Below are 10,343 nucleotides of genomic sequence, written 5' to 3'. Positions count from 1 at the left end.
TTCTTATAAATTAAATTACCCCTGGGGATACATAAATTCAATAAACTTATATTTTTTCGCATTTTTTATTAACAATGTTTGTATATTTAGTACAGGATATGATTGTAGATGATAAAATAACTTAATACAAGAAAATTGAGTGATAACAATAATGAAAAAAATCTTATTTATTATGTAAATATTAATGCAAAATTTCATAACGAAACTAAATAAGCGTATACTTATAAGTTCCTTTGACATGGATAGGGCTTACTACACTATATCCTCCAGTTAGTTTCAAGTACTCAAGAAAGTTTGGTGAAACTTGGCATGCATATAAAAGGCGATGTAGGGATTAAGTACAACCCTTCATTTTTCACCTTATGTGATTGATCAGGTCACTGTTACTAAAAATAGAAACAATGAGATGTGTTCATCAGAAGCACAATGTCAATGTACTAAGGGTGGTTTGATGAAATTTTATGCACTTATAAAGGGCGTTATGGAGATTATGCTGTACCATATTTCTTACCCAAGTTGATATCAATGTAACTTCAAAAATAAATAAAGAAATGCACACGATCTGACTCAGTGTAATTACTGAAAAACTACTGATGGTACTGAAATAAAACATGTAATTGAAATTTTCTTTCAAATCATTGGTTAAAAAGTACTTACATATTTTTAGAACAACTTCATGTAATATTTTTTTAGAATAAGTGACTCTAGGCAAGCCTTCAGCAATTTTTAAAATGAAAACATCACTTATTACATCCTCTCCACTCCTGTTATTAAGCATTGTCAAATACACAAGTTTTAGCCCTTACCCAGCAATATTTTCAGTGGTAAGCCTTTTCATTACACTTCATGAAATTAGTCCTGGGCTCAATGCAAACAGCTCTGGGCTTTAGCACTGTTGAAATCAATTTTTTAACACAGCCAATGGGGAAAAGCTGTGGATCATTTTGAAGACAAATTCACAAATTTGAGTAACTCTCCAAGTGCTGCCACATCTGCCATAGCATCGTGTGCATTGTATGTTTCACCAAGCAATTGTAAAACTAAATCAACTTGCTTCAAGGACTGCTTTGGATATAATTTTCTGAATATTGATAGAGAATCGATAAAAGCACAGTTATACAAAATATCAATTGCACTAACATTTATCAAAATTGAAACAAAAATTGTTAAATCAAAACGACGACCATTATGAACAACTAAGCACACATTTTGAAACTTTTCAAGCCAATGTATAATTCTTTCAACAGCCACTCATATTGACAATGGCTGCACAACTTATCCAATTAATGCAATTGTCCCATCAGTCATTGAAATGCCTGTAACTTGTAAAGCCTCTTGACTTATTGGAACAATGGTGTGACGTATGTTGCAAACTGACAACCAGACTGGACTTCCACTGATGCATATGAGTAACCTGCTGGAGTTCTCTTCCTTCAACTGGAAACATAGTTGACAAAGCAATCTAGAAAAATATTGATATGCAATATCACATTTAGAATGCAACTAAACATAATATATTGGAATTTTATTAGGTTAATAATCATACTGATGATCTACCAGCCACAAAATGTGTGAACTGCTGATCTACCAGCCATGAAATTTGTTTATAGAAGAACAAAATCATGATTTAAGATTATTGTTATTTTTGACATCTTATTTTGGCTATTATTGTAGGATTGGGAAAATTTTCAGCTAATTAGGCGAAAATACTTGTATTTTAAATTAGGAATGGGTCAGACATTTGACCCCAAGGATTTGTATATAAAGGCCTGCCAAACGTTGCCTCACTTACACTTGTGAGATTGGCGGTCAACATAGATAATTGGTTTTACAACACATTGTGTATAGTTTTATCTTTTCCATGTGTGGATGTAAAATTTTTATTGTTACCGCTGATAATCTAAATTATAGGTTCTTACCTCATTTCATTTAAGATAGCATGGCTAGCTGCAATTCTAGCTGATTCAGTCACAACTTGCTCTATCACCTCACCAGCTGGCTGTTCCATTATTTTTAAGTTGGTGTCCGATATTGTTTTGAGGTTTAATGGGGACAGCCTATTGTTTACACGGGATGGTCCATCCAGGCTGTCCACGATTGCTTAATACAGAAACAAATATAACTATAGCAAAGATTTAAGTAAGTACAAGATCTAAAAAAACAATACACATTTACTTCTGGTTACTGTTTCTCGATGTTTACAGTAAAGAGAGCATAGACAAAGACAATAATATAATGATAATAAAGCCTTTAATTTACATCTTTGAACTAAATGTCTATATAAATGATTACCGTATGTGTATTTTATATAAATGTTCTGATCATACATCTGTGACCTTACCTGTTTCAAGTTTTGAGTTGACAACAAAGCATTGTATTCCACTTTTCCAGTTCCATTTTTCCCATTGTCTTTGATTGTGTGGGTTTTACCATACGCTGTAGTGTTTACCAGCTGGCAGTCAATGTTACTACACTCTACGTACAGATTTTTAGCTCACCTGATTGCTCAGGTGAGCTTTTGTGACCGGTCTTTGTCCGTCGTCCGTCCGTTAACATTTGTTCGTAAACACTCAAGAGGCCACATTTATTGTCCGATCTTCATGAAACTTGGTCAGAAGCTTCGTCCCAATGAAGTCTCGGTTGAGTTTTAAACTAGGTCATACCGGGTCAAAAACTAGGTCACTAGGTCAAAAAAAAAGAAAAAACTTGTAAACACTGTAGAAGTCACATTTCATGCCCAATCTTCATGTAACTTTGTCAAAATGTTTGTCTTAATGATATGTTGGTTTAGTTCAAAAGTGGTTCCGGTCCATTGAAAAACATTGGTTTTATTGATATGTCGGACGAGTATGAAAATGGTCCTGATCGGTGAAAAAACATGGCCGCCAGTGAGCGGGGCATTTTTCTCTTTATGTATATAGTGAAAACATGTGAACCCTCTAGAAGTCACATTTTTGGCCCAATTTTCATGAAATTTGGTCAGAACATTTATTTCCTTGATATGAGAGTTGAGTTCGAAAATGGTTCTGGTCAGTTGAATAATATGGCTGCCGGGGGGGGGCAGTTTTTCTCATATTTATATAGTAAAAAAAGCTTGTGAACACTCTAGAAGTCACATTTTTTGCCCAATCATCATGAAACTTGGTGAAAAGATTGGTTTTATATATATCGCATAATTAATTAATTAATGCCATAATGATTGCCCTAAGATTGTCCAAATTTTCATTATATTATACAAAATCCTTGTAAACACGCTAGAGGTCACAATTTTGTTTAAGATTTTATGAATCTTGGTCATTTATTTTTGTTAGCAAAGTTTGATGTTTGGTAAGGGGGGGGGGGGTCAACTCAAAATATAGGTCATCAGGTCAAATCTTACAAAAACAAAATCACTCCATATGCCAGAGTTTTGGTTCAATAATGATGAAACTTGACCAGGATGTTTGTCTGGACAATATCTAGGTCAAGTTTGACGTTTGGCAAAGATTGAATGAACCGACTCCTCTCAGGTGAGCGAACTAGGCCATCTGGGCCCTCTTGTTTTCTTTTTTGCTACTTTTTTTTCATTCGTTAACTGTCTTTTTGACGTTGAAATATATATTGTACTATGCATATCAGCGATATAATCTATTATTGAATTATATAAAACATGTTTTTATTTAAGATTTTACTTTGTAAATAATAAACCGAACAAAACGGGCATCTCACAACTTCGGTTACGATATTTACCGACATTAGCCGATGTAAACCGATCTTACAAAAAAAAAACGCGGGAAATTATTACAGTTGTACAACCTTAAGGTTATTTGTCTCTTTTTTCATAAAGCTATAGTAATTCTACTATTCTCTTATATTGAAAAAAGGTTTATTGTTATGGTTAAAAATAACTTTATCAGTAAGGCTTAGAAGACCAAACTATGTCATGCTGAGCAAATCAAAAACATCATCACACATATAATATTACAAAAAAGCATAATATGATGTCACACAAATCAACAGTATGGTGTCATTAGACTGTGAATGTGACTCCTCCATGTGTTGGCATAACTCCGAACTGAAATTTCACAGAAATTAATTCAGGCACTTAAACTTAAAGTTTAACTTGGCTTGCAACAACTTCATACGTCTTTATCATTTTCAGATATTCCATTTGAAATATATGTCTTCAGAGTTATTTAAGGTTTTTGACAGCAAATAGTCGAGGGTGCTGTCTTTGAACAACGGGAAGGTGGAATCATGGGATTGTTAAACCTGCCTCTTAACCCTTTACAGCTTAGAAGCAAAGTGAAAATGGTTTTATGCAACTGCTGTATAAGTTTGTATGCCCCCAGATCGAATGATCAGGGGGTATATTGTTTTTGGCCTAACTGTCGGTCTGTCTGTCTGTCAGTTGAGGTCACTAGGTCAAAGGTCAAGGTCGCTGTGACTTTTACACTAAAAATATAACCTTGCTTATAAAATGAAAAGTCTGAAAGGTCTACAGATGAAGTGTGAGTTTTAAACCGGTCCATTGATTTTTGGCGAGGTTATGGGCATTGTTTGCTCCTTAATAGCTGATGAAGGTCATCAAAGCGCAATAGGGGGCATTGTGTTTCACAAACATAGCTCTTGTTTGGAAGTTCTATTGCCCCATGTCATAGCTAGAGCACTCTTAAAAAAATATGCATTTACAATTATCCTTCTCATTTTGTAGTTGCATTGCATATATTTGTGACCAAGCCATAAGGGAGTAAAGCATGTCAAGAACAAGAGCTGTCACCATAGCATGACATATGCCCCCTATAAACGCTTTGAAAGAAGTTATGAGCATTTTTCAAAACTTAAACGCAGATTTCGAAACCTAAACGCGGACCCTAAGTTCAAGGTCAAGGTCACAGGGGTCAAAATTTTTGTGGTTATAGTAAGGCCTTGTCCATATACACATGCATACCAAATATGAAGGTTACATCTGAAGCGACATAGAAGTTATGAGCATTTTTCGAAACCTAAACGCAAAGTGTGACGGACAGACGACCGGACAGTGCGATCACTATCTGCCCTCCTTCGGGTGCATAAAAATTAAATGTAGTCATTTCAAACAGATTGATCTTTTTGCCTTGTCAGTAAAAGTAATGAAAGTGTCTGAAACTTTAGTTTATTTTTTTCAGAGACATTTATCATTCTACTACCCACCGGCTACATAGAAAAAACCTAATAATGGACTGTGTCTGTGTTTGTGACAATGAAGTGGAAGGGTAAACTTAAACTTTGTTTAAAAATTAAATTAAATATATACTGGTTATACCTTCTAAGCAATCATACATTTAATAAAATCAAGTTTGTAACCTGTTCAATAACAATGAGCTTGATAGTTCAGGTTAAGAAAAGTGTTCAGAAATACTTATCTTATTAATAAAATTCATTTCACTTCAGGAGCTTGTGGTATTGCAAGGTATGCAAACAGCAGAAACATCAGTGTGTCCAAGCTGCAGGTCATTTGACAGAACTTTGTCCAGTATGCGACAAGGAGGTGAGCAAATATAAAGCAAGAAAGTTATGCTAACTTTCAAAGAAATCATATATGTATCTCTAGGTGAAACCTTAGTTTACTGTATAAATTTTCTATATCATTTAGCCTTGATACTCGTACAGTTGCTTCCTTGAAACATTTACTGACATTCATGTATCCGGCAGGGGCATGTGTGTTTATAGAACCCAATGTTAACAATATGTAATTAATATATTTGTATTTACCCCCTACATGACTTTTCCTTGTTTACAGCTTCAGAATGTGCGTTTGCAAGACATTGTCAAATGTGACAAACAAGTATGGTATGTTGCTTCACATTTGGTTATTGTACACACAATGAATTTAAAATGTACAAATTGACACATTTTATGCCCCTGAAGGAGGGCATATAGTGATCGGACCGTCCGTCTGTCTGTCCTTCCGTCACACTTTGCATTTAGGTTTCGCGTTTAGGTTTCAAAAAATGCCCATAACTTCTATGTTACTTCAGATATTTGGCATGCATGTGTATGTCATGGAGCTGCACATTTTGAGTGGTGAAAGGTCAAGGTCATCCTTCAAGGTCAAAGGTCAAGGTCATCCTTCAAGGTCAAAGGTCAAATATATGGCATCAAAGCGGCGCAGAAGGGGGCATTGTGTTTTTGACAAACACATCTCTTGTTAATTATAAAATTACATTTCAAAACATACAATGCTGTTTTGTTTTTCAATATGGAACATTTATTTTGCATATTTACGCTCAAATATGATTTTTCTGGATTTTGTCAAAATTTGCTCATATAAAAGGCTGCATTACTAAATTCATCATTAATTGGCAGTGTAATACCTTAGCACAGAAGGCACCACCAGTTTGTCAACGAGCCATTCAAGTACATATCAAACAACAGACAACTTTTATGTAATGCTGAACAAGTTTTGCGTCTAGAGGAACTTTCTTTGGTTTTCTTTTAATACTGTGTCATATCATTTTCTGTACAATTAATAATATCCACTAAAGATTGTTTATCTTGAATTTTCTGTAACCAAAAATATCAGTATTTATATTTGTCACTTTTATGTCCCTGCCTTTTTAATGTTGAAAGAGCATATCATGTTACCTCTGCCTGTTGGAGTGTGTTCATGTTTGTTTTTGTGTGGGACATTTTATGATTATCATTAGTTTGAATATATTTCAAAATCACATAATTTATAACAAAGTCATTAGGTGCACATGAAGAGATGATGTGCAACTGGTTGTGTAAAAGTGTCCTTAATACACGTATCTAGTTTTCATGTAAATAATAATGACTTTGGGGTATTTTCAACATGTTATGCAATATCTCTAGTTTAGTTTTATCAATATAAATCCTTAGAAAAATGGCTTTCCAAACATCAAAATTAGATTTGAAACATTGTAAAGATCGTAAAAAAGTCTGGAAGCAGCATGTTTATCATTTCCAACAGAATAATGTGATCAAAATGGATTTCTTACTTTGTTAAATTATGTGTGCATTGTCAGGTCTTGTAATTGCTCAGTATTACTCTTCAGGTTCAAGGGGAGATTCAAGACAGAATTTCAAAACAGCTTTTGAAACGATACAATAATCCCAAGTAAGTACATGTATATGTATTTGTATGATTTGTATGCTGAGGCAAGGCCATCATTCAAATAATTGTTATGACAACTGTTTGATGACAATTTTAGTTACATTTGCTGGATTAAATAAAACTTCTGATATATTTAGATTAATGCTTCATTTAGAGGTCCTCTATAATATTGCCCCAATGGTCAGGGTACTTAAGGCGAGAGGCCCAGGCCTGAATGGCCTTCATGTTCTACGTTATAATATAAAAGAGTATGTTTAGTATACAAAAAGGAGGACACACTTAGGGAAATAATGGGTTATCTGGATGATTTAGGTAACATGGACAATTAATTATTTCTAATATATTTATTAAGAGGATGAATTTGACTTATCCAGCTTTTGTTATTAATTTAGCAATATATACGCCTTGAGAACAAATGGGGAAAATGAGGACAGCCGATTGCACAGAATTTTTGAAGAACATAAAAAAAAAAAAGCTGTGAGCTATTGTATATTTTAATTGTTTAGAAGTTGAAAAACGAGGTCATCAGTGTCATGCAGTGAGCGCTGATAATGAGATTTCAATAATAAAAATATAGAAGATTACCAGTAATAATGCCCGCGGATCGAATGATTGGGGGTATATTGTTTTTGGCCTGTCTGCCATTGTATGTGTGTGTCTGTCTAAAAACTTAACCTTGGTCATAACCTTTGCAATATTGAAGATAGCAACTTGATATTTGGCATGCATGTATATATCCTGGAGCTGCACATTTAGAGTGGTGAAAGGTTAAGGTCATCCTTCAAAGTCAAATATATGGCTCCAAATATTTCTCTTGGTGTTAACTAATAAGCTATATTAGATATGCATTTCAAAAAATGGAAAAAAAAAGAATTATGCCAAATTGTTTTTATTTACAGAATCTACATCGAACACATGATGATGTGTCTTTCGAAAGAGGCTTCTGCATTGCTGCTGTCATGGCTATATTGTAAGCAGTATGATATAATTGACCTGGAATGTAGGAAGAGAGAACAAACATCACCATGAGGCCACATCACGACAGCCATTGTGCCAGACTGCATGTCTCTAGCGGCTTGTGTTAATTGTTTGGTTTATATTATAATCTACTGGCTTATTTTATAGATTATTTGTTATGGGAACTTGAGTGCCAGACGTATGACTAGCTATTAGTGAGATTTTTAATGAAGCTGTGCACATTAGATTGTGAATTGTTATGAGAACTTTATTTCAAAAGATAGGCCTATGACTGGCTGTTAGTTAGAAGTTTTGTAATGAAGCTGTGCTCATTAGATTGTGAATTGTTAAAGTTCTCATAACAATTCACAATCTTATGAAACTGTACACATTAGTTCTTAAACTGTAAAGATAATTTTTGTGAGAGGAGTATGTTTATGAATGTTTTTGAATATCTTAACTGGTAAAGTATTTCTAAGCATGAAGTGCAGATGTTCGAGACGCACTTTCCATGTGCGCTGATTCACAGAGGACGGAGTTATGGACAAATAATTACAACTCTTGTCACTTTCATATGAATGCTGTATTCTGATTGGATAATTTGTTCATTGACTGGTTTTTCATTTTCTGATGAACCCACCTTGTATGCAAATTTAAACATGAATATTCATGGCGCTACTTTCTGGTCATAAACAAGTTGCCAAAATGACATTATGTTTTCCGCAAAACTTTATGGTGTTTTTTATTGGTCAATAGCGAACTGACGTTATATTTTGTGCACGAGCTTCAACGATATACCCATTTGACGGAGATGAAACCGAAACTGAAAATATATTCATACGCTAGATTAAAAAGGACTTTTATGACTCTTATCACGATAGAATTTCAGCTTTAAGATAATTTTGTATTGTAATTACGTTGGTGTTTATGCAAATTAGGTGTAATTTTTCCGACAGTTCATACACTGATGAAATGCAGAAAAATGATATTCAATTCTTAATTAAATTTTGACAAAATCTATGCCTTTTCCCCACCTAATGGGAACTTAGTGGAGCAAGCTTCTGTTTTTTTAAGTGACTAATGTTATACCTCGTCATAATCATGCAGTGAAGATATGCGAGACACAGTTTTCATGTGAATTTATTTACATATCCCAAACTTATGCTCTTATTCCTAACTGAGTCAGTCAATTTCATCCCAGTCAAAACTGTCTCTCGGGTATTTTTAGTGATTAGTGACAAAGCTATAGCCTAAGTATCAAAAGATATGCAAATGAGCCTAAAATGTCACTTAAATTCAGCTTTGATTTGCCTTTGTATCTTTATTTGATATTGCACTGTTTAATGCCTTCTGATGCTTGTTTTTTTTAGCTCACCTGAGCACATTGACGTTGTTTCGCGTGATAGAATAACGTCGATATCTCCAAGGTCAAGGTCACAATTTGAGTTCAAAGGTCCAAAATGGCCATAAATGAGCTTGTCCAGGCCATAACTATGCCATTCATTGTGAGATTTTAAAATCATTAGGCACATTTGTTCACCATTATTGGACGGTGTGTCGCGCGAAAGAATAACGTTACTAACTCCAAGGTGAAGGTCACACTTTGAGTTCAAAGGTCAAAAATGGCAATGAATGAGCTTGTATGGGCCATAACTATGTCGTTCATTGTGAGATTTTAAATCATTTGGCACATTTGTTCACCATTATTGGAAGGTGTGTCATGCGAAAGAATTATGTCGATATCTCCAAGGTCAAGGTCACATATTGAGTTCAAAGGTAAAAAATGGCCATAAATGAGCTTGTCCGGGATATAACTATGTCATTCATTGTGAGATTTTAAAATCATTTGGTACATTTGTTCACAATAATTGGACGGTGTGTCATGCGAAAGAATTGTCGATATCTGCAACGTCAAGGTCACACTTTGAGTTCAAAGGTAAATAATGGCCATAAATGAGCTTGTCCGGGCCATAACTATGTCATTCATTGTGAGATTGAAAATTACTCTGTACATTTGCTCACAATCATTAGACAGTGTGTCATGCGAAAGAATTATGTCAATATCTCCAAGGTCGAGGTCACACTTGGAGTTCAAAAGACAAAAATGGCCATAAATGAGCTTGTCCGGGCCATAACTATGTCATTCATTGTGAGATTTTAAAATTACTCGGTACACATCTATGACAAAGCTCTAGTTATAAATATTTATTTTTTAACCAGGTTTTGTGACAATTTTGTCCCTTTTTTAATTTTAATCAACAAATAAATGAAATTTCATTACTGTATTTCA

At 34.3% G+C, this 10,343-nt stretch overlaps 1 long non-coding RNA gene across 1 annotated transcript; it reads left to right on the top strand.

Annotated features, from left to right (window-relative positions):
• Positions 1-5,161: 5,161 nt before the first annotated feature.
• LOC127834566 (uncharacterized) lies at positions 5,162-6,431 on the top strand. Its single transcript, XR_008028001.1, has 4 exons — positions 5,162-5,234; positions 5,413-5,509; positions 5,762-5,811; positions 6,328-6,431. It is a non-coding gene; the product is annotated as an uncharacterized LOC127834566 (long non-coding RNA).
• Positions 6,432-10,343: the final 3,912 nt, after the last annotated feature.

The sequence above is a fragment of the Dreissena polymorpha genome, chromosome 6, assembly GCF_020536995.1.
Source record: "Dreissena polymorpha isolate Duluth1 chromosome 6, UMN_Dpol_1.0, whole genome shotgun sequence".
Taxonomy (NCBI): domain Eukaryota; kingdom Metazoa; phylum Mollusca; class Bivalvia; order Myida; family Dreissenidae; genus Dreissena; species Dreissena polymorpha.
The sequence above is the reverse complement of the archived record's forward strand: the minus strand, read 5'-3'. Positions and strand labels throughout refer to the sequence as shown.